Source organism: Triticum dicoccoides, chromosome 5B (genome assembly GCF_002162155.2).
Source record: "Triticum dicoccoides isolate Atlit2015 ecotype Zavitan chromosome 5B, WEW_v2.0, whole genome shotgun sequence".
NCBI classification, from domain to species: Eukaryota; Viridiplantae; Streptophyta; class Magnoliopsida; order Poales; family Poaceae; genus Triticum; species Triticum dicoccoides.
Genome location: NC_041389.1, coordinates 8,495,119 through 8,517,979, shown reverse-complemented (window position 1 = coordinate 8,517,979; position 22,861 = coordinate 8,495,119). Strand labels below are relative to the sequence as shown.

Here is a 22,861-nt window from a genome sequence, read left to right as displayed (position 1 = left end):
CGCCGATCACACCTTTGACGGCGGCACTTCTTCCTCTCCCACGTGGATGGCAACCACGACGGTGATACATCAGTTTCCCCACGCTCGTCGCGGCCCTCCCGCGTGCAGGCTCCAGGGGCGCGCACAACGCCTGCGCCAGTGGCGGGAACACCGGATCCTGTTCCCGTGGAACCACAACGGGCAGTGTAGTCCCGTCGCCACCGTCTAAGGAGCGCAACGGCGACGAACCAATCCAGATCCACAGGTAGATTGTTCTATCCTTTGAACGTGCAACAGATTTCGAGATCCAGGTTGTTCGTTAGATTGACATGTTGATTTGGAGTTTAATGTTAGAAGGGAGAGAGGGATTGGCGGAATAGTTCGTTGTATTGCTTGAGCCTCGTGGGCATATATATAGGAGTACATGATCATCTTGGAGTACAAGGCAAGGTAGAATAATATCCTACGCTATCCTAACTTTTCTATACAATCACGTTACTCAACATCCCCCCGCAGTCACAACGGTAGCGACGCAGACGGTGAGACCGGAGAAGAATCCGAAGGCAAGCTAACGGACACCCCCCACAGTCGTAACGGTCGATGCATCGCGGAGTCGTGGCTGGAGTGAAAACCGACGAGGTTGCTCAAGCAGGCGGTAACCCTTTGTGCCATTTGTCGATGTAGCCGAGAGCGTGGGTGGTGGAGCCTTGGTCGAGGTAGCCGTGCAAAGAATGCCATGGTCGATGCCGAGTCGGGGTAGCCGGTGTCGAGGAAGTCGCCGTGGAGCCGCGGGCGCAAGGAGGCGCCGAGTTAGTCGTGGGCGCAGTGGTGCGCCAGGAGGTAGATGATGTTGATGACGCGTCGCGCCGAGGTTCCCAACCCTGGGAACACATCGTAGATGAAGGCACACGTCGGTGTTGCCAGCACCGGGCATGCGTAGACGGACGAAGACGAAGTTGACGAAGCGCTGCGCCAGGCTTGCCAGGCCCGGGGACACGTCGTGGACGAAGGCACGCGGCGGTGTTGCCAGCACCGCGCATGCATAGACTGGGACCTGCACAAGTTGCACGCCATGTCGAAGAAGTCGGAGAGGCCAGTAGAGAAGGACTCGACGACGGTTGCGGCGCCAATCGGCGCGGGGCCAATGTCGCTCACGGTTGTCGGAGTAGATGAAGCGGTCGGGGTAGATGACGACGATGCTGGCGACGGGCTGGTGCTGGATGAAGACGAATGGGGTGGACGGGCGGCGACGGCGGCTACTGGGGTAGTGGCGGCGGCGGCCAAAGAAGAGCGGCGGCGGCGGTTAGGTTATGAGCGCGGCGGCGATGCTCGAAGTAGGCGAAGAACCCTAACGGCGTGACGAAGACCGGCGCGGACGGTGGCGTTCCCGCGCCATAGGAGGTGGTGCGGCGCATGCCACAGGAAGTCGACGCACGGGAACGGCGGTGGACCGCGGGCCGTGGCGCTACGGCCCGAAGGGGCGACGCAGCGGCGGCGGGCAGGTTGGGGCGACAACGGAAGTCCTCGGGATGGTCGCAAGGACCACGGGCCGCGGTGCTACAGCCCGAAGGGGCGGCGCAGCGGCAGAGCGCGGGATGGTGCAACCGCGTGGACGGCCTCGAGACGGCGGCGTGGACCGCGTGCCACGCTCGCTACGGCCCGACGGGGCGACGCTGCGGCAGCGCGAGGGTCGGTGCAGCCACGGGGACCGCCTGGAGCGGACGGCCTCGGGGCGGCGGTAGACCGCGGGCCGCGACACTACGGCCCGGAGGGGCGACGCAGCGGTGACGCGGGTAGGTGCAGCCGGGAGAAAAACCACGGGGCGGCGACGCTGCGGCCCGACGGGGCGACGTAGCGGCAGCCCGTTGCTCGATCGGCGGAGGGGCACGCTGAACTCGGAGACGATCTTCACGGGACCTCCGGAGGCGCGCGTAACTGACGGGCCAGGTCGGTCGCGCGGCGTAGATGAGGCGGATCGCGGCAGCGAGCGGGTGATCAAGCTGATTGCGCGCGAGGTCGGGGACACTGCTTGGTGGAGGCGCGGTGGCGGCAGAGTCCGAGATAAAGTCGGCGACGGCGGGCGGCAGGGCGGCTATGATTGGCCGCCGCATGGCGCGAGGCCACCTGGTCAGGGTGATGCAGGAGTCCCGGTCGGAGCGGGGCGGTGACGGCCGGCGTAGATCGACGGGCGGGTCGGCGCGCGAACAACGACGCTGAAGGGCCGCCGCATGACGCGAGGCCGCCGGGCAGGGCGACGGGCGGCCAGACGCACGGGCGATGCGCGAGGCCGCCTGGTCGGGGCGACCGGCGGGCAGACGCACGGACGACGCGCGAGGCCGCCGGGTCGGTGAAGGAGTCGGCCGGTAGCGCGTAGAGGCGCGGGGTGTCGACGACGGCGGTGGGCGACGCAAACCGATCCAGTAGATCGGAAAACCAAAAGGTAGACGTCGATCAAAGCGACCGACGAAAGAGAGAAAAACCCGGATCAAAGGATCGAGAAAAAAGACTCTCTAGGGCAGCCGGCCAACACGGCTGGCGGACGAATCCTAGGTACGGCCGGCGCGGCCCCCGGCGTCGGTCATGGAGGCTGACCGTCCCGGGGGCGGCGCGCGGGTGCGGAAGCGGCGGCGGCTAGGGTTTAGAACCCGCAAACTGATACCATGTTAGAAGGAAGAGAGGGATTGGTGGAATAGTTCGTTGTATTGCTTGTGTTGGGGAACGTTGCAGAAAACAAAAATTTTCCTACTCGTTTCACCAAGATCATCTAGGAGTTCATCTAGAAACGAGTGAATAGATGCATCTACATACCTTGTAGATCGCGAGCGGAAGCGTTCAAAGAACGGGGATGATGTAGTCGAACACGACGTGATTCGAATCACCGGAGATCCTAGCACCGAACGGACGGCACCTCCGCGTTCAACACACGTACGGAAACAGCCACGTCTCCTCCTTCTTGATCCAGCAAGGAGGGGAGGAGAGGTTGAGGGAGATGGCACCAGCAGCAGCACGACGGCGTGGTGTTGATGGAGCTGCAGTACTCCGGCAGAGCTTCGCTAAGCAATAAGGAGGTGGAGGAGGTGTAGAGGAGGGAGAAGGAGGCAACCAAAGGCCAAGGACTCAAGGTATGAAGTCCCTCCTCTCCCCCACTATATATAGGGGTGCCAAGGGGGGGTGGCCGGCCCTAGGAGATCCAATCTCCTAGGGGGTGCGGCGGCCAAGGGGGGTTTCCCTCCCCCCCAAGGCACCTAGGAGGTGCCTTCCACTAGTAGGACTCCTCCCCCTTGGAAACCCTAGGCGCATGGGCCTAGTGGGGCTGGTGCCCTTGGCCCAAGCAGGCCAAGGCGCACCCCCTACAGCCCATGTGGCCCCCGGGGATGGGTGGCCCCACCCGGTGGGCCCCCGGGACCCCTCCGGTGGTCCCGGTACAATACCGATAACCCCGAAACTTGTCCCGATGCCCGAAACAGGACTTTCCATATATAAATCTTTACCTCCGGACCATTTCGGAACTCCTCGTGACGTCCGGGATCTCATCCGGGACTCCGAACAACATTCGGGTTACTGCATATACATATCCCTACAACCCTAGCGTAACTGAACCTTAAGTGTGTAGACCCTACGGGTTCGGGAGACATGTAGACATGACCGAGATCGCTCTCCGGTCAATAACCAACAGCGGGATCTGGATACCCATGTTGGCTCCCACACGCTCCACGATGATCTCATCGGATGAACCACGATGTCGAGGATTTAATCAACCCCGTATGCAATTCCCTTTGTCAATCGATATGTTACTTGCCCGAGATTCGATCGTCGGTATCCCAATACCTCGTTCAATCTTGTTACCGGCAAGTCACTTTACTCGTACCATAATGCATGATCCCGTGACCAAACACTTGGTCACTTTGAGCTCATTATGATGATGCATTACTGAGTGGGCCCAGTGATATCTCTCCGTCATACGGAGTGACAAATCCCAGTCTCGATCCATATAAAACAATAGATACTTTCGGAGATACCTGTAGTGCACCTTTATAGTCACCCAGTTACGTTGTGACGTTTGATACACCCAAAGCACTCCTACGGCATCCAGGAGTTATACGATCTCATGGTCGAAGGAAGAGATACTTTGACATTGCAAAAACTCTAGCAAACGAACTATACGATCTTGTGCTATGTTTAGGATTGGGTCTTGTCCATCACATCATTATCCTAATTGATGTGATCCCGTTATCAATGACATCCAATGTCCATAGCCAGGAAACCATGACTATCTATTGATCAACGAGCTAGTCAACTAGAGGCTTACTAGGGACATGTTGGTGTCTGTTATTCACACATGTATTACGATTTCCGGATAACACAATTATAGCATGAATAAAGACAATTATCATGAACAAAGAAATATAATAATAATGCTTTTATTATTGCCTCTAGGGCATATTTCCAACAGTCTCCCACTTGCACTAGAGTCAATAATCTAGTTACATTGTGATGAATCGAACACCCATGGAATTCTGGTGTTGATCATGTTTTGCTCTTGGGAGAGGTTTAGTCAACGGATCTGCTACATTCAGGTCCGTATGTACTTTACAAATCTCTATGTCTCCATATTGAACATTTTCACGGATGGAGTTGAAGCGACGCTTGATGTGCCTTGTCTTCTTGTGAAACCTGGGCTCCTTGGCAAGTGCAATAGCTCCAGTGTTGTCACAGAAGAGCTTGATCGGCCCCGACGCATTGGGTATGACTCCTAGGTCGGTGATGAACTCCTTCACCCATATTGCTTCATGTGCTGCCTCCGAGGCTGCCATGTACTCCGCTTCACATGTAGATCTCGCCACGACGCTCTGCTTGCAACTGCACCAGCTTACTGCCCCACCATTCAAAATATACACGTATCCGGTTTGTGACTTAGAGTCATCCAGATCTGTGTCGAAGCTAGCGTCGACGTAACCTTTTACGACGAGCTCTTCGTCACCTCCATAAACGAGAAACATTTCCTTAGTCCTTTTCAGGTACTTCAGGATATTCTTGACCGCTGTCCAGTGTTCCTTGCCGGGATTACTTTGGTACCTTCCTACCAAACTTACGGCAAGGTTTACATCAGGTCTAGTACACAGCATGGCATACATAATAGAACCTATGGCTGAGGCATAGGGGATGACACTCATCTCTTCTATCTCTGCTGCCGTGGTCGGACATTGAGCTGAGCTCAATTTCACACCTTGCAAAACAGGCAAGAACCCTTTCTTGGACTGATCCATTTTGAACTTCTTCAAAATCTTATCAAGATATGTGCTTTGTGAAAGACCTATGAGGCGTCTTGATCTATCCCTATAGATCTTGATGCCTAATATATAAGCAGCTTCTCCAAGGTCCTTCATTGAAAAACTCTTATTCAAGTAGGCCTTAATGCTGTCCAAAAGTTCTATATCATTTCCCATCAAAAGTATGTCATCTACATATAGTATGAGAAATGCTATAGAGCTCCCACTCACTTTCTTGTAAACACAGGCTTCTCCATAAGTCTGTGTAAACCCAAACGCTTTGATCATCTCATCAAAACGAATGTTCCAACTCCGAGATGCTTGCACCAACCCATAAATCGAGCGTTGGAGCTTGCACACCTTGTCAGCATTTTTAGGATCGACAAAACCTTCCGGCTGCATCATATACAATTCTTCCTTAAGGAAACCATTAAGGAATGCCGTTTTGACGTCCATTTGCCAAATTTCATAATCATAAAATGCGGCAATTGCTAACATGATTCGGACGGACTTCAGCTTCGCTACCGGTGAGAAAGTCTCATCGTAGTCAACCCCTTGAACTTGTCGATAACCCTTAGCGACAAGCCGAGCTTTATAGATGGTCACATTACCATCCGCGTCTGTCTTCTTCTTAAAGATCCATTTATTTTCTATGGCTCGCCGTTCTACGGGCAAGTCAGTCAAAGTCCATACTTCGTTTTCATACATGGATCCTATCTCGGATTTCATGGCTTCTAGCCATTTGTCGGAATCCGGACCCGCCATCGCTTCTTCATAGTTCGAAGGTTCACCGTTGTCTAACAACATGATTTCCAAGATAGGGTTGCCGTACCACTCTAGTGCGGAACGTGTCCTTGTGGACCTTCGAATTTCAGTAGGAGCTTGATCTGAAGTATTTTGATCATTATCATTAACTTCCTCTCTAGTCGGTGCAGGCACCTCAGGAACATTTTCTTGAGTTGCGCCATTTTCTGGTTCAAGAGGTAATACTTCATCAAGCTCTACTTTCCTCCCACTTACTTCTTTCGAGAGAAACTCTTTCTCCAGAAAGGACCCATTCTTGGCAACAAAGATCTTGCCTTCGGATCTGAGGTAGAAGATATACCCAACAGTTTCTTTAGGGTATCCTATGAAGACGCATTTTTCCGATTTGGGTTCGAGCTTTTCAGGTTGAAGTTTCCTGACATAAGCATCGCATCCCCAAACTTTTAGAAATGACAGCTTAGGTTTCTTCCCAAACCATAATTCATACGGTGTTGTCTCAACGGATTTCGACGGGGCCCTATTTAAAGTGAATGCGGCAGTCTCTAAAGCATAGCCCCAAAAAGATAGTGGTAAATCGGCAAGAGACATCATAGATCGCACCATATCTAATAGAGTGCGATTACGACGTTCGGACACACCATTACGCTGAGGTGTTCCAGGCGGCGTGAGTTGTGAAACTATTCCACATTTTTTTAAGTGTGTACCAAACTCGTGACTCAAGTATTCTCCTCCACGATCTGATCGTAGAAACTTGATTTTCCTGTCACGTTGATTCTCAACTTCACTCTGAAATTCCTTGAACTTTTCAAAGGTCTCAGACTTGTGTTTCATTAAGTAGACATATCCATATCTACTCAAGTCATCAGTGAGGGTGAGAACATAACGATAGCCACCGCGAGCCTCAACACTCATTGGACCGCACACATCAGTATGTATGATTTCCAATAAGTTGGTTGCTCTCTCCATTGTTCCTGAGAATGGAGTCTTGGTCATTTTACCCATGAGGCATGGTTCGCACGTGTCAAATGATTCGTAATCAAGAGACTCTAAAAGTCCATCAGCATGGAGCTTCTTCATGCGTTTGACACCTATGTGACCGAGGCGGCAGTGCCACAAGTATGTGGGACTATCACTATTAATCTTACATCTTTTGGTACTTACACTATGAATATGTGTAGCATTACGCTCGAGATTCATAAAGAATAAACCATTCACCATCGGAGCATGACCATAAAACATATCTCTCATATAAATAGAACAACCATTATTCTCGGATTTAAATGAGTAGCCATCTCGAATTAAACGAGATCCTGATACAATGTTCATGCTCAAACTTGGCACAAAATAACAATTATTGAGGTTCAAAACTAATCCCGTAGGTAAATGTAGAGGTAGCGTGCCGACGGCGATCACATCGACCTTGGAACCATTCCCGACGCGCATCGTCACCTCGTCCTTCGCCAGTCTCCGTTTATTCAGCAGCTCCTGTTGCGTGTTACAAATATGAGCAACGGCACCGGTATCAAATACCCAGGAGTTACTACGATTACTGGTAAGGTACACATCAATTACATGTATATCAAATATACCTTTGGTTTTGCCGGCCTTCTTGTCTGCTAAGTATTTGGGGCAGTTCCGCTTCCAGTGACCACTTTCCTTGCAATAAAAACACTCAGTCTCGGGCTTGGGTCCATTCTTTGGCTTCTTCCCGGCAGCTTGCTTGCTGGGCGCGGCAACTACCTTGCCGTCCTTCTTGAAGTTCCTTTTACCCTTGCCCTTCTTGAACTTAGTGGTTTTATTGATCATCAACACTTGATGTTCCTTTCTGACTTCTACCTCTGCTGATTTCAGCATAGCAAATACTTCAGGAATGGTCTTTTCCATCCCCTGCATATTGAAGTTCATCACAAAGCTCTTGTAGCTTGGTGGAAGCGACTGGAGGATTCTGTCAATGACCGCATCATCCGGGAGATTAACTCCCAGCTGAGTCAAGCGGTTATGCAACCCAGACATAGTGAGTATGTGCTCACTGACAGAACTGTTTTCCTCCATCTTACAGCTGAAGAATTTGTCGGAGACTTCATATCTCTCGACCCGGGCATGAGCTTGGAAAACCATTTTCAGCTCTTCGAACATCTCATATGCTCCATGTCTCTCAAAACGCTTTTGGAGCCCCGGCTCTAGGCTGTAAAGCATGCCGCACTGAACGAGGGAGTAGTCATCGGAACGTGCCTGCCAAGTGTTCATAACGTCTTGTTCCGCAGGGAGAATGGGTGCGTCACCAAGCGGTGCTTGTAGGACATAATCTTTCTTGGCAGCTATGAGGATGATCCTCAGGTTCCGGACCCAGTCCGTATAGTTGCTGCCATCGTCTTTCAGCTTGGTTTTCTCTAGGAACGCATTGAAGTTGAGGACTACGTTGGCCATTTGATCTACAAGACATATTGTAAAAATTTAGACTAAGTTCATGATAATTAAGTTCATCTAATCAAATTATAATGAACTCCCACTCAGATTTGACATCCCTTTGGTCATCTAAGTGTTACACGATCCGAGTCGACTAGGCCGTGTCCGATCATCACGTGAGACGGACTAGTCATCGTCGGTGAACATTCTCATGTAGATCGTATCTTCCATACGACTCGTGTTCGACCTTTCGGTCTCCGTGTTCCGAGGCCATGTCTGTACATGCTAGGCTCGTCAAGTTAACCCTAAGTGTTTTCGCTGTGTAAAACTGTCTTACACCCGTTGTATGTGAACGTAAGAATCTATCACACCCGATCATCACGTGGTGCTTCGAAACGACGAACTGTAGCAACGGTGCACAGTTAGGGGAGAACACTTCTTGAAATTTTGTAAGGGATCATCTTATTTACTACCGTCGTTCTAAGTAAACAAGATGCATAAAACATAATAAACATCACATGCAATTATATAAAGTAGTGACATGATATGGCCAATATCATATAGCTCCTTTGATCTTCATCTTCGGGGCTCCATGATCATCTTGTCACCGGCACGACACCATGATCTCCATCATCATGATCTCCATCATCGTGTCTTCATGAAGTTGTCACGCCAACGACTACTTCTACTTCTATGACTAATGCGTTTAGTAATAAAGTAAAGTAGTTTACATGGCGTTCTTTAATGACACGCAGGTCATACAAAAATAAAGACAACTCCTATGGCTCCTGCCGGTTGTCATACTCATCGACATGCAAGTCGTGATTCCTATTACAATAGCATGAACATCTCATACAAGACATATAGATCATTCATCATTCATCACAACTTTGGCCATATCATATCACAAAGCACTTGCTGCAAAAACAAGTTAGACGTCCTCTAATTGTTGTTTGCAAGTTTTACGTGGCTGAAGTAGGGTTCTAGCAAGAACGTTTTCTTACCTACGTGAAACCACAACGTGATTTGTCAACTTCTATTTACCCTTCATAAGGACCCTTTTCATCGAATCCGCTTCAACTAAAGTGGGAGAGACAGACACCCGCCAGCCACCTTATGCAACTTGTGCATGTTAGTCGGTGGAACCGGTCTCACGTAAGCGTACGTGTAAGGTTGGTCCGGGCCGCTTCATCCCACAATACCGCTGAAGCAAGATAAGACTAGTAGCGGCAAGAAAGTTGAAAAATCTACGCCCACAACCAATTGTGTTCTACTCGTGCAAGAAGAACTACGCATAGACCTAGCTCATGATGCCACTGTTGGGGAACGTTGCAGAAAACAAAAATTTTCCTACTCGTTTCACCAAGATCATCTAGGAGTTCATCTAGCAACGAGTGAATAGATGCATCTACATACCTTGTAGATCGCGAGCGGAAGCGTTCAAAGAACGGGGATGATGTAGTCGAACACGACGTGATTCGAATCACCGGAGATCCTAGCACCGAACGGACGGCACCTCCGCGTTCAACACACGTACGGAAACAGCCACGTCTCCTTCTTGATCCAGCAAGGAGGGGAGGAGAGGTTGAGGGAGATGGCACCAGCAGCAGCACGACAGCGTGGTGTTGATGGAGCTGCAGTACTCCGGCAGAGCTTCGCTAAGCAATAAGGAGGTGGAGGAGGTGTAGAGGAGGGAGAAGGAGGCAACCAAAGGCCAAGGACTCAAAGTGTGAAGTCCCTCCTCTCCCCCACTATATATAGGGGTGCCAAGGGGGGTGGCCGGCCCTAGGAGATCCAATCTCCTAGGGGGTGCGGCGGCCAAGGGGGGTTTCCCTCCCCCCCAAGGCACCTAGGAGGTGCCTTCCACTAGTAGGACTCCTCCCCTTTGGAAACCCTAGGCGCATGGGCCTAGTGGGGCTGGTGCCCTTGGCCCAAGCAGGCCAAGGCGCACCCCCTACAGCCCATGTGGCCCCCGGGGATGGGTGGCCCCACCCGGTGGGCCCCCGGGACCCCTCCGGTGGTCCCGGTACAATACCGATAACCCCGAAACTTGTCCCGATGCCCGAAACAGGACTTTCCATATATAAATCTTTACCTCCGGACCATTCCGGAACTCCTCGTGACGTCCGAGATCTCATCCGGGACTCCGAACAACATTCGGGTTACTGCATATACATATCCCTACAACCCTAGCGTAACTGAACCTTAAGTGTGTAGACCCTACGGGTTCGGGAGACATGTAGACATGACCGAGATCGCTCTCCGGTCAATAACCAACAGCGGGATCTGGATACCCATGTTGGCTCCCACACGCTCCACGATGATCTCATCGGATGAACCACGATGTCGAGGATTTAATCAACCCCGTATGCAATTCCCTTTGTCAATCGATATGTTACTTGCTCGAGATTCGATCGTCGGTATCCCAATACCTCGTTTGATCTTGTTATCGGCAAGTCACTTTACTCGTACCATAATGCATGATCCCGTGACCAAACACTTGGTCACTTTGAGCTCATTATGATGATGCATTACTGAGTGGGCCCAGTGATATCTCTCCGTCATACGGAGTGACAAATCCCAGTCTCGATCCATATAAAACAATAGATACTTTAGGAGATACCTGTAGTGCACCTTTATAGTCACCCAGTTACGTTGTGACGTTTGATACACCCAAAGCACTCCTACGGCATCCAGGAGTTATACGATCTCATGGTCGAAGGAAGAGATACTTTGACATTGCAAAAACTCTAGCAAACGAACTATACGATCTTGTGCTATGTTTAGGATTGGGTCTTGTCCATCACATCATTATCCTAATTGATGTGATCCCGTTATCAATGACATCCAATGTCCATAGCCAGGAAACCATGACTATCTATTGATCAACGAGCTAGTCAACTAGAGGCTTACTAGGGACATGTTGGTGTCTGTTATTCACACATGTATTACGATTTCCGGATAACACAATTATAGCATGAATAAAGACAATTATCATGAACAAAGAAATATAATAATAATGCTTTTATTATTGCCTCTAGGGCATATTTCCAACAGTCTCCCACTTGCACTAGAGTCAATAATCTAGTTACATTGTGATGAATCGAACACCCATGGAATTCTGGTGTTGATCATGTTTTGCTCTTGGGAGAGGTTTAGTCAACGGATCTGCTACATTCAGGTCCGTATGTACTTTACAAATCTCTATGTCTCCATATTGAACATTTTCACGGATGGAGTTGAAGCGACGCTTGATGTGCCTTGTCTTCTTGTGAAACCTGGGCTCCTTGGCAAGTGCAATAGCTCCAGTGTTGTCACAGAAGAGCTTGATCGGCCCCGACGCATTGGGTATGACTCCTAGGTCGGTGATGAACTCCTTCACCCATATTGCTTCATGTGCTGCCTCCGAGGCTGCCATGTACTCCGCTTCACATGTAGATCTCGCCACGACGCTCTGCTTGCAACTGCACCAGCTTACTGCCCCACCATTCAAAATATACACGTATCCGGTTTGTGACTTAGAGTCATCCAGATCTGTGTCGAAGCTAGCGTCGACGTAACCTTTTACGACGAGCTCTTCGTCACCTCCATAAACGAGAAACATTTCCTTAGTCCTTTTCAGGTACTTCAGGATATTCTTGACCGCTGTCCAGTGTTCCTTGCCGGGATTACTTTGGTACCTTCCTACCAAACTTACGGCAAGGTTTACATCAGGTCTAGTACACAGCATGGCATACATAATAGAACCTATGGCTGAGGCATAGGGGATGACACTCATCTCTTCTATCTCTGCTGCCGTGGTCGGACATTGAGCTGAGCTCAATTTCACACCTTGCAAAACAGGCAAGAACCCTTTCTTGGACTGATCCATTTTGAACTTCTTCAAAATCTTATCAAGATATGTGCTTTGTGAAAGACCTATGAGGCGTCTTGATCTATCCCTATAGATCTTGATGCCTAATATATAAGCAGCTTCTCCAAGGTCCTTCATTGAAAAACTCTTATTCAAGTAGGCCTTAATGCTGTCCAAAAGTTCTATATCATTTCCCATCAAAAGTATGTCATCTACATATAGTATGAGAAATGCTATAGAGCTCCCACTCACTTTCTTGTAAACACAGGCTTCTCCATAAGTCTGTGTAAACCCAAACGCTTTGATCATCTCATCAAAACGAATGTTCCAACTCCGAGATGCTTGCACCAACCCATAAATCGAGCGTTGGAGCTTGCACACCTTGTCAGCATTTTTAGGATCGACAAAACCTTCCGGCTGCATCATATACAATTCTTCCTTAAGGAAACCATTAAGGAATGCCGTTTTGACGTCCATTTGCCAAATTTCATAATCATAAAATGCGGCAATTGCTAACATGATTCGGACGGACTTCAGCTTCGCTACCGGTGAGAAAGTCTCATCGTAGTCAACCCCTTGAACTTGTCGATAACCCTTAGCGACAAGCCGAGCTTTATAGATGGTCACATTACCATCCGCGTCTGTCTTCTTCTTAAAGATCCATTTATTTTCTATGGCTCGCCGTTCTACGGGCAAGTCAGTCAAAGTCCATACTTCGTTTTCATACATGGATCCTATCTCGGATTTCATGGCTTCTAGCCATTTGTCGGAATCCGGACCCGCCATCGCTTCTTCATAGTTCGAAGGTTCACCGTTGTCTAACAACATGATTTCCAAGATAGGGTTGCCGTACCACTCTAGTGCGGAACGTGTCCTTGTGGACCTTCGAATTTCAGTAGGAGCTTGATCTGAAGTATTTTGATCATTATCATTAACTTCCTCTCTAGTCGGTGCAGGCACCTCAGGAACATTTTCTTGAGTTGCGCCATTTTCTGGTTCAAGAGGTAATACTTCATCAAGCTCTACTTTCCTCCCACTTACTTCTTTCGAGAGAAACTCTTTCTCCAGAAAGGACCCATTCTTGGCAACAAAGATCTTGCCTTCGGATCTGAGGTAGAAGATATACCCAACAGTTTCTTTAGGGTATCCTATGAAGACGCATTTTTCCGATTTGGGTTCGAGCTTTTCAGGTTGAAGTTTCCTGACATAAGCATCGCATCCCCAAACTTTTAGAAATGACAGCTTAGGTTTCTTCCCAAACCATAATTCATACGGTGTTGTCTCAACGGATTTCGACGGGGCCCTATTTAAAGTGAATGCGGCAGTCTCTAAAGCATAGCCCCAAAAAGATAGTGGTAAATCGGCAAGAGACATCATAGATCGCACCATATCTAATAGAGTGCGATTACAACGTTCGGACACACCATTACGCTGAGGTGTTCCAGGCGGCGTGAGTTGTGAAACTATTCCACATTTTCTTAAGTGTGTACCAAACTCGTGACTCAAGTATTCTCCTCCACGATCTGATCGTAGAAACTTGATTTTCCTGTCACGTTGATTCTCAACTTCACTCTGAAATTCCTTGAACTTTTCAAAGGTCTCAGACTTGTGTTTCATTAAGTAGACATATCCATATCTACTCAAGTCATCAGTGAGGGTGAGAACATAACGATAGCCACCGCGAGCCTCAACACTCATTGGACCGCACACATCAGTATGTATGATTTCCAATAAGTTGGTTGCTCTCTCCATTGTTCCTGAGAATGGAGTCTTGGTCATTTCACCCATGAGGCATGGTTCGCACGTGTCAAATGATTCGTAATCAAGAGACTCTAAAAGTCCATCAGCATGGAGCTTCTTCATGCGTTTGACACCTATGTGACCGAGGCGGCAGTGCCACAAGTATGTGGGACTATCACTATTAATCTTACATCTTTTGGTACTTACACTATGAATATGTGTAGCATTACGCTCGAGATTCATAAAGAATAAACCATTCACCATCGGAGCATGACCATAAAACATATCTCTCATATAAATAGAACAACCATTATTCTCGGATTTAAATGAGTAGCCATCTCGAATTAAACGAGATCCTGATACAATGTTCATGCTCAAACTTGGCACAAAATAACAATTATTGAGGTTCAAAACTAATCCCGTAGGTAAATGTAGAGGTAGCGTGCCGACGGCGATCACATCGACCTTGGAACCATTCCCGACGCGCATCGTCACCTCGTCCTTCGCCAGTCTCCGTTTATTCCGCAGCTCCTGTTGCGTGTTACAAATATGAGCAACGGCACTGGTATCAAATACCCAGGAGTTACTACGATTACTGGTAAGGTACACATCAATTACATGTATATCAAATATACCTTTGGTTTTGCCGGCCTTCTTGTCTGCTAAGTATTTGGGGCAGTTCCGCTTCCAGTGACCACTTTCCTTGCAATAAAAACACTCAGTCTCGGGCTTGGGTCCATTCTTTGGCTTCTTCCCGGCAGCTTGCTTGCTGGGCGCGGCAACTACCTTGCCGTCCTTCTTGAAGTTCCTTTTACCCTTGCCCTTCTTGAACTTAGTGGTTTTATTGATCATCAACACTTGATGTTCCTTTCTGACTTCTACCTCTGCTGATTTCAGCATAGCAAATACTTCAGGAATGGTCTTTTCCATCCCCTGCATATTGAAGTTCATCACAAAGCTCTTGTAGCTTGGTGGAAGCGACTGGAGGATTCTGTCAATGACCGCATCATCCGGGAGATTAACTCCCAGCTGAGTCAAGCGGTTATGCAACCCAGACATAGTGAGTATGTGCTCACTGACAGAACTGTTTTCCTCCATCTTACAGCTGAAGAATTTGTCGGAGACTTCATATCTCTCGACCCGGGCATGAGCTTGGAAAACCATTTTCAGCTCTTCGAACATCTCATATGCTCCATGTCTCTCAAAACGCTTTTGGAGCCCCGGCTCTAGGCTGTAAAGCATGCCGCACTGAACGAGGGAGTAGTCATCGGAACGTGCCTGCCAAGTGTTCATAACGTCTTGTTCCGCAGGGAGAATGGGTGCGTCACCAAGCGGTGCTTGTAGGACATAATCTTTCTTGGCAGCTATGAGGATGATCCTCAGGTTCCGGACCCAGTCCGTATAGTTGCTGCCATCGTCTTTCAGCTTGGTTTTCTCTAGGAACGCATTGAAGTTGAGGACTACGTTGGCCATTTGATCTACAAGACATATTGTAAAAATTTAGACTAAGTTCATGATAATTAAGTTCATCTAATCAAATTATAATGAACTCCCACTCAGATTTGACATCCCTTTGGTCATCTAAGTGTTACACGATCCGAGTCGACTAGGCCGTGTCCGATCATCACGTGAGACGGACTAGTCATCGTCGGTGAACATTCTCATGTAGATCGTATCTTCCATACGACTCGTGTTCGACCTTTCGGTCTCCGTGTTCCGAGGCCATGTCTGTACATGCTAGGCTCGTCAAGTTAACCCTAAGTGTTTTCGCTGTGTAAAACTGTCTTACACCCGTTGTATGTGAACGTAAGAATCTATCACACCCGATCATCACGTGGTGCTTCGAAACGACGAACTGTAGCAACGGTGCACAGTTAGGGGAGAACACTTCTTGAAATTTTGTAAGGGATCATCTTATTTACTACCGTCGTTCTAAGTAAACAAGATGCATAAAACATAATAAACATCACATGCAATTATATAAAGTAGTGACATGATATGGCCAATATCATATAGCTCCTTTGATCTTCATCTTCGGGGCTCCATGATCATCTTGTCACCGGCACGACACCATGATCTCCATCATCATGATCTCCATCATCGTGTCTTCATGAAGTTGTCACGCCAACGACTACTTCTACTTCTATGACTAATGCGTTTAGTAATAAAGTAAAGTAGTTTACATGGCGTTCTTTAATGACACGCAGGTCATACAAAAATAAAGACAACTCCTATGGCTCCTGCCGGTTGTCATACTCATCGACATGCAAGTCGTGATTCCTATTACAATAGCATGAACATCTCATACAAGACATATAGATCATTCATCATTCATCACAACTTTGGCCATATCATATCACAAAGCACTTGCTGCAAAAACAAGTTAGACGTCCTCTAATTGTTGTTTGCAAGTTTTACGTGGCTGAAGTAGGGTTCTAGCAAGAACGTTTTCTTACCTACGTGAAACCACAACGTGATTTGTCAACTTCTATTTACCCTTCATAAGGACCCTTTTCATCGAATCCGCTTCAACTAAAGTGGGAGAGACAGACACCCGCCAGCCACCTTATGCAACTTGTGCATGTTAGTCGGTGGAACCGGTCTCACGTAAGCGTACGTGTAAGGTTGGTCCGGGCCGCTTCATCCCACAATACCGCTGAAGCAAGATAAGACTAGTAGCGGCAAGAAAGTTGAAAAATCTACGCCCACAACCAATTGTGTTCTACTCGTGCAAGAAGAACTACGCATAGACCTAGCTCATGATGCCACTGTTGGGGAACGTTGCAGAAAACAAAAATTTTCCTACTCGTTTCACCAAGATCATCTAGGAGTTCATCTAGCAACGAGTGAATAGATGCATCTACATACCTTGTAGATCGCGAGCGGAAGCGTTCAAAGAACGGGGATGATGTAGTCGAACACGACGTGATTCGAATCACCGGAGATCCTAGCACCGAACGGACGGCACCTCCGCGTTCAACACACGTACGGAAACAGCCACGTCTCCTTCTTGATCCAGCAAGGAGGGGAGGAGAGGTTGAGGGAGATGGCACCAGCAGCAGCACGACAGCGTGGTGTTGATGGAGCTGCAGTACTCCGGCAGAGCTTCGCTAAGCAATAAGGAGGTGGAGGAGGTGTAGAGGAGGGAGAAGGAGGCAACCAAAGGCCAAGGACTCAAAGTGTGAAGTCCCTCCTCTCCCCCACTATATATAGGGGTGCCAAGGGGGGTGGCCGGCCCTAGGAGATCCAATCTCCTAGGGGGTGCGGCGGCCAAGGGGGGTTTCCCTCCCCCCCAAGGCACCTAGGAGGTGCCTTCCACTAGTAGGACTCCTCCCCTTTGGAAACCCTAGGCGCATGGGCCTAGTGGGGCTGGTGCCCTTGGCCCAAGCAGGCCAAGGCGCACCCCCTACAGCCCATGTGGCCCCCGGGGATGGGTGGCCCCACCCGGTGGGCCCCCGGGACCCCTCCGGTGGTCCCGGTACAATACCGATAACCCCGAAACTTGTCCCGATGCCCGAAACAGGACTTTCCATATATAAATCTTTACCTCCGGACCATTCCGGAACTCCTCGTGACGTCCGAGATCTCATCCGGGACTCCGAACAACATTCGGGTTACTGCATATACATATCCCTACAACCCTAGCGTAACTGAACCTTAAGTGTGTAGACCCTACGGGTTCGGGAGACATGTAGACATGACCGAGATCGCTCTCCGGTCAATAACCAACAGCGGGATCTGGATACCCATGTTGGCTCCCACACGCTCCACGATGATCTCATCGGATGAACCACGATGTCGAGGATTTAATCAACCCCGTATGCAATTCCCTTTGTCAATCGATATGTTACTTGCCCGAGATTCGATCGTCGGTATCCCAATACCTCGTTCAATCTTGTTACCGGCAAGTCACTTTACTCGTACCATAATGCATGATCCCGTGACCAAACACTTGGTCACTTTGAGCTCATTATGATGATGCATTACTGAGTGGGCCCAGTGATATCTCTCCGTCATACGGAGTGACAAATCCCAGTCTCGATCCATATAAAACAATAGATACTTTCGGAGATACCTGTAGTGCACCTTTATAGTCACCCAGTTACGTTGTGACGTTTGATACACCCAAAGCACTCCTACGGCATCCAGGAGTTATACGATCTCATGGTCGAAGGAAGAGATACTTTGACATTGCAAAAACTCTAGCAAACGAACTATACGATCTTGTGCTATGTTTAGGATTGGGTCTTGTCCATCACATCATTATCCTAATTGATGTGATCCCGTTATCAATGACATCCAATGTCCATAGCCAGGAAACCATGACTATCTATTGATCAACGAGCTAGTCAACTAGAGGCTTACTAGGGACATGTTGGTGTCTGTTATTCACACATGTATTACGATTTCCGGATAACACAATTATAGCATGAATAAAGACAATTATCATGAACAAAGAAATATAATAATAATGCTTTTATTATTGCCTCTATGGCATATTTCCAACAGCTTGAACCTCGTGGGCATATATATAGGAGTACATGATTATCTTGGAGTACAAGGCAAGGTAGAATAATATCCTACGCTATCTGTACCTTGTAATAGGCTAATAGGTTTAGTAATTACTTCTGGCAGTAGATTAGTCGTTCTTTTGATATAGTTTATATGTGGGCAGAAACATGTTTTGTGTTTACCGCATTTTGGTATTGCCCCCCAAAGGCCTGAACTCGAATAATGTGTCCTGTTATCTCAGTAATGAGATCCGGGTTGATTCGAATTGAAAGCAATGCACAGAGTATAATTAGAAACTTGGTATGCCGTATGCATATTTTAGAAACTAATATTTTCATGATTGGTGGTAGATATTGATATGTCGCAGAAAACATTTTTTACACTTAGTATAATTAGAAATAAGATTCAGTGAACACACAGGATGACCCATTTGAAATATGTCTTTTTAAGTCAAACTAGAAATATAAGCTATTTCTGCCGAATTTAGGACTTCAGGTTGTAAGAACTGAACGCTTATGTGCTATAGCCTATAGGTATATGAATTTGTTTAGTACTGCCTTTTCCGTTTTGACATGCAAATGTTTCCTTTCTTCTGTTACAGATTCAGAAATAAGAAGTTGCCCTAATAGATTTTTCAACCATTGTACCATTGCATCATGATGCTTTGAAAGATGATGCAACTACGATCAATATTCAGATGATCTCTTTCAGCTTAACATGTTCGATATATTGAACAGTGCTATTTTACTACGAGCTGACCCTGATCGTCTTAAACTATCTTATCATACATTGATGTGCCTTTTAGTTTTGTAATTTGCTGCTAATATTTCTACTTGTGTGGCTTTTTTTAGGTTTGAAGTTGATTAGTCCTTTTTTTAAGCCGGTGTATTTGTCCTGAATGAAGGTCTATTGGTATCCTAAGCATCATATTGGCTCATCGTGACAACAACGAATATTCAGAAGCGTGGTAGGTTGTCCATCTCATCTCCAATTTTGAAAGAATATATGTATTACTTCTTAATCAAAGAAAATGAGCATACATGTGCGTTTTCTGGACTTGATTTTACAATAAGATGTTTTTTAACTGTAGTTGGACAATCAGATGATGATTGTAAGTCCCGCCTGTTAATTCATAATGAGGTCTCTTTTATAGTTTTGCGGACTATATATGAGATTTCTTTTGATTACTCACTAATGTATTGTTACGTTTATGAAAATTTAAAATGTATCATGTGATTACATATTTATGAAAATTCAGATCATTTCATTGTACAAACTGACGGGCGCGGCAACGCGCGCCATCAATGATCTAGTTCAGACATAATATAAGGCACCTCTAAGCAACGTTAAGTGCAAACAAAAAGTCATTCTCGTGAATTCATCTCAATGATCAACAGTTTTCCCCTATAAAGCCATTCTCGTGAATAAAATCTTATAGTATTACAACATTGTTCCCTAGCCGCCGCCCCTATTCAAAGTTCCACCTCTGTTCTAGTGTAACTCATACATGATTTTGTAAAATAAATACATAAATTTATCAAATATTATAAAGATAGAGCATGACAATAATCACATTTTTGAACTATCAAAACGTATGCTTAATCTCTATTGATGAGGTCATACATGTAGTCCAACCACAAACTACATGCACAAATAAAGGACAAATAATGCATTAGCCAGCATTGTCATAAAACCAAGGAAGAATGTGTACCCGAAATTCCTCCACAAATCCATGCACATGTTCAAAATGAAAGAAGGAACAAAGGACCCACTTTCACAACCGCTGATCATCCCCACAACCTTGCCATCAAAGTCAATGACCGGCTCTCCACCATCGGCACACTAAAACGTATGTATAAAAATGTTCTTATAATAAACAAAATAGTGTGAACGAATTACAGAATGAAGGTCAAACCTACATATAACTCAAACTTGGGAAATGATGCATATAAAGTAGAACCTCACGCTTACCCTAGGTATGTACACACCCTTTCCCCTCCGCACACTCTCACTTCTTTGTGTCTCCACCTCCTGTACATTTGTTTTATTGAGTAAATAGTTGGCGGGGCTTTTGTCTCATGGTAAATAGTTGAAAAAGAGTGAAATCTCATAAAGTCACAATAAAAATGTTCTTCTCTCTCCTCTCTTTCCCTTGAGAGTCTCCAGCAGTTTCCCGGCTCCTCTCCCCTCTTTCTCAGCCGGCGTTGCCGGCCGGAGGAAGGGTGGGAGAGGCAGTCGGCCCCCCTCTGTAGATAGTAGCTGTAGTTGTAGGTCTGGTTTGCCCACGTGGCGTTTGGCACTATGCCGTAGATTGGCGTTTATGCCGAGAGGAGTGCGGGCGGCGCATGCGAGATGTGCTGGCCGGCTGGCTGTGGTTCTCCTACTTGCGGTGCTCCTTTGGTCGGAGCCAGATGTGGTGGAGGGACACCATGCCAACACCTCGTCAAATAATCTCGCTCACTCCCCAGATCTGAAGCTCCACCCTTGGTCTGTGTCCACTTCCTCCATCTGTGATGGGAACAGAGGAGAGGTGGAAGGCAGCAGGAGTCTTCAGCAAGCTGTGAGTTCGTTTTCTTCCTGGAGCTCATCACCAGAGTTGCGCTTGTTGAAGCTATGGCACGCGCCAGAGCACTTCTTCTCTCAGGGAGGAGTTCGTCCTGGTGGTCGCTGGCCGGTCTCCTACGCGCCTCGATGGTATTTTCTGGTCGAAAGGCGGCCATTTGGAGTTGTCTACTCCACTTATTCCTCCCGGCCGAAGAGCCAGAAGGGAGGCAGTTCGGCTCCAACCAGGCGTCCGACATCTCGCCGGCGGCGGTGCTGTGGCGATCCTTGTGCCCCAAGTGGTTTCGTCCCCGGTGGCATCTGGATTGGTTCTGCGTTGGTGTCTTGGATCAGGATCGAATTGCGATTTCAGTTTGTGATCTGGGGTGTTTTCTGTAATATGCAGGGACTTGATTGTAGTTTTAAGGTTATGTTGTGTCCTTGTGTGGTAGATGACTGTACTGTTTCTGAATGAATCTAATGCAGTCTGGGTCCTTCCGGACCCTTTCCCTGTTCAAAAAAATAAATAAATAAATAATAGAGAAGGTGGCCCTCCACAGTGGTGTCGTCGAGTAAGTGAACAGTAACCTGAAACAAAACATTGCATAAAGTAAAGCGGGATTATTATAGTAACTACAAAGCACTCGCATACAACATTTTCTCGTGATACTTTTTGGGTCGCGATAACTGCCACACGTGTGGCACGGAGTAAGTCCGCCCACACGTGTGGGCCGAAGGAGGACCCTGGTAGCCACCGTATACGTGCGGTATGTGGAACCCCTGACCACACGTTCGGTCCTGTGGGGGATTCGATCGAACGATTCGTCACAAACAGGATGCCACGACCGAACACCCTCCCCAGGGGACCTACAGGGCTGTTTGTTGTGAGACTGAAAAAAGAAAAACTAAAGCCCAGTTTGGCCTAATTATAAAGTGACTAAAATCCACTTTTGGCTGTGACTAATAAAGCAATATTTTCCTGTGCTATGATTTTTTTTGCAATGGTGGAACGTTAAAAATTCATGATACATAGAGAATAAAAATACCCAAAAATATCCCAAAAATGGAAAAAAGAAGTAAAAGATCAAGGCAATTTACACCTGAACATGGTGGCAAGAAAAATGTAGATTAAAAAATATATGACATTTTTACTATAAAAAGGATGAAGAGTGTGCATGATTTTTTTTGACATGTCAAAATAAAAGTAAACTTGCCATGCTACATAGATATACATTTGTCGTGAGCGAGGGAGGTAAAAATTGCCGTGTATGTGGAAAATCAAATTGCCACAGAGTTGAATGTAAAATTTGCTATGGCAATAAAAAAAGTAAGTTTCCCATGGAAAAAAATAAAGAAGTAATAGATTGACATGGCAAATCTATTGCATGCACTATGGTGTTTGTTGGACACATAATATCCATGGCAAAAACAAATGCAACAATATTTACCATGATCCATTTAACTAAATTTTACATGGTTTGTGAAAAACAATTGTCATGGTTTGGGGAAAAATGCCATAAAGCATGGCAAATCTATTCCATTTTATTAAATTGTACATGTTTTGCAAAAAAATAGAATTGCCATGGCCAGGGGGAAAATGCCATGTCGTATGGCAAATCTATTCCAACTAACTAAATTTGCCATGGTAGAGGGGAAGAAATTGCCATGTAGTATGGAAAATCTATTCCATTTTACTAAATTTGCCAAACTTCATATAATAGAATTGATATGGTTAGGGGGGGAAATTGCCATGTAGTATGGCAAATTCTATTTCAACTAACTACTTTTGCCATGG

The 22,861-nt window shown here is 47.1% G+C and overlaps 1 protein-coding gene across 1 annotated transcript in view; it reads right to left on the bottom strand.

Moving 5' to 3' along the window:
- LOC119306266 overlaps positions 1-22,861 on the bottom strand; it is a 38,250-nt gene that overhangs the window by 11,076 nt on the left and 4,313 nt on the right. The window lies entirely within an intron of this gene.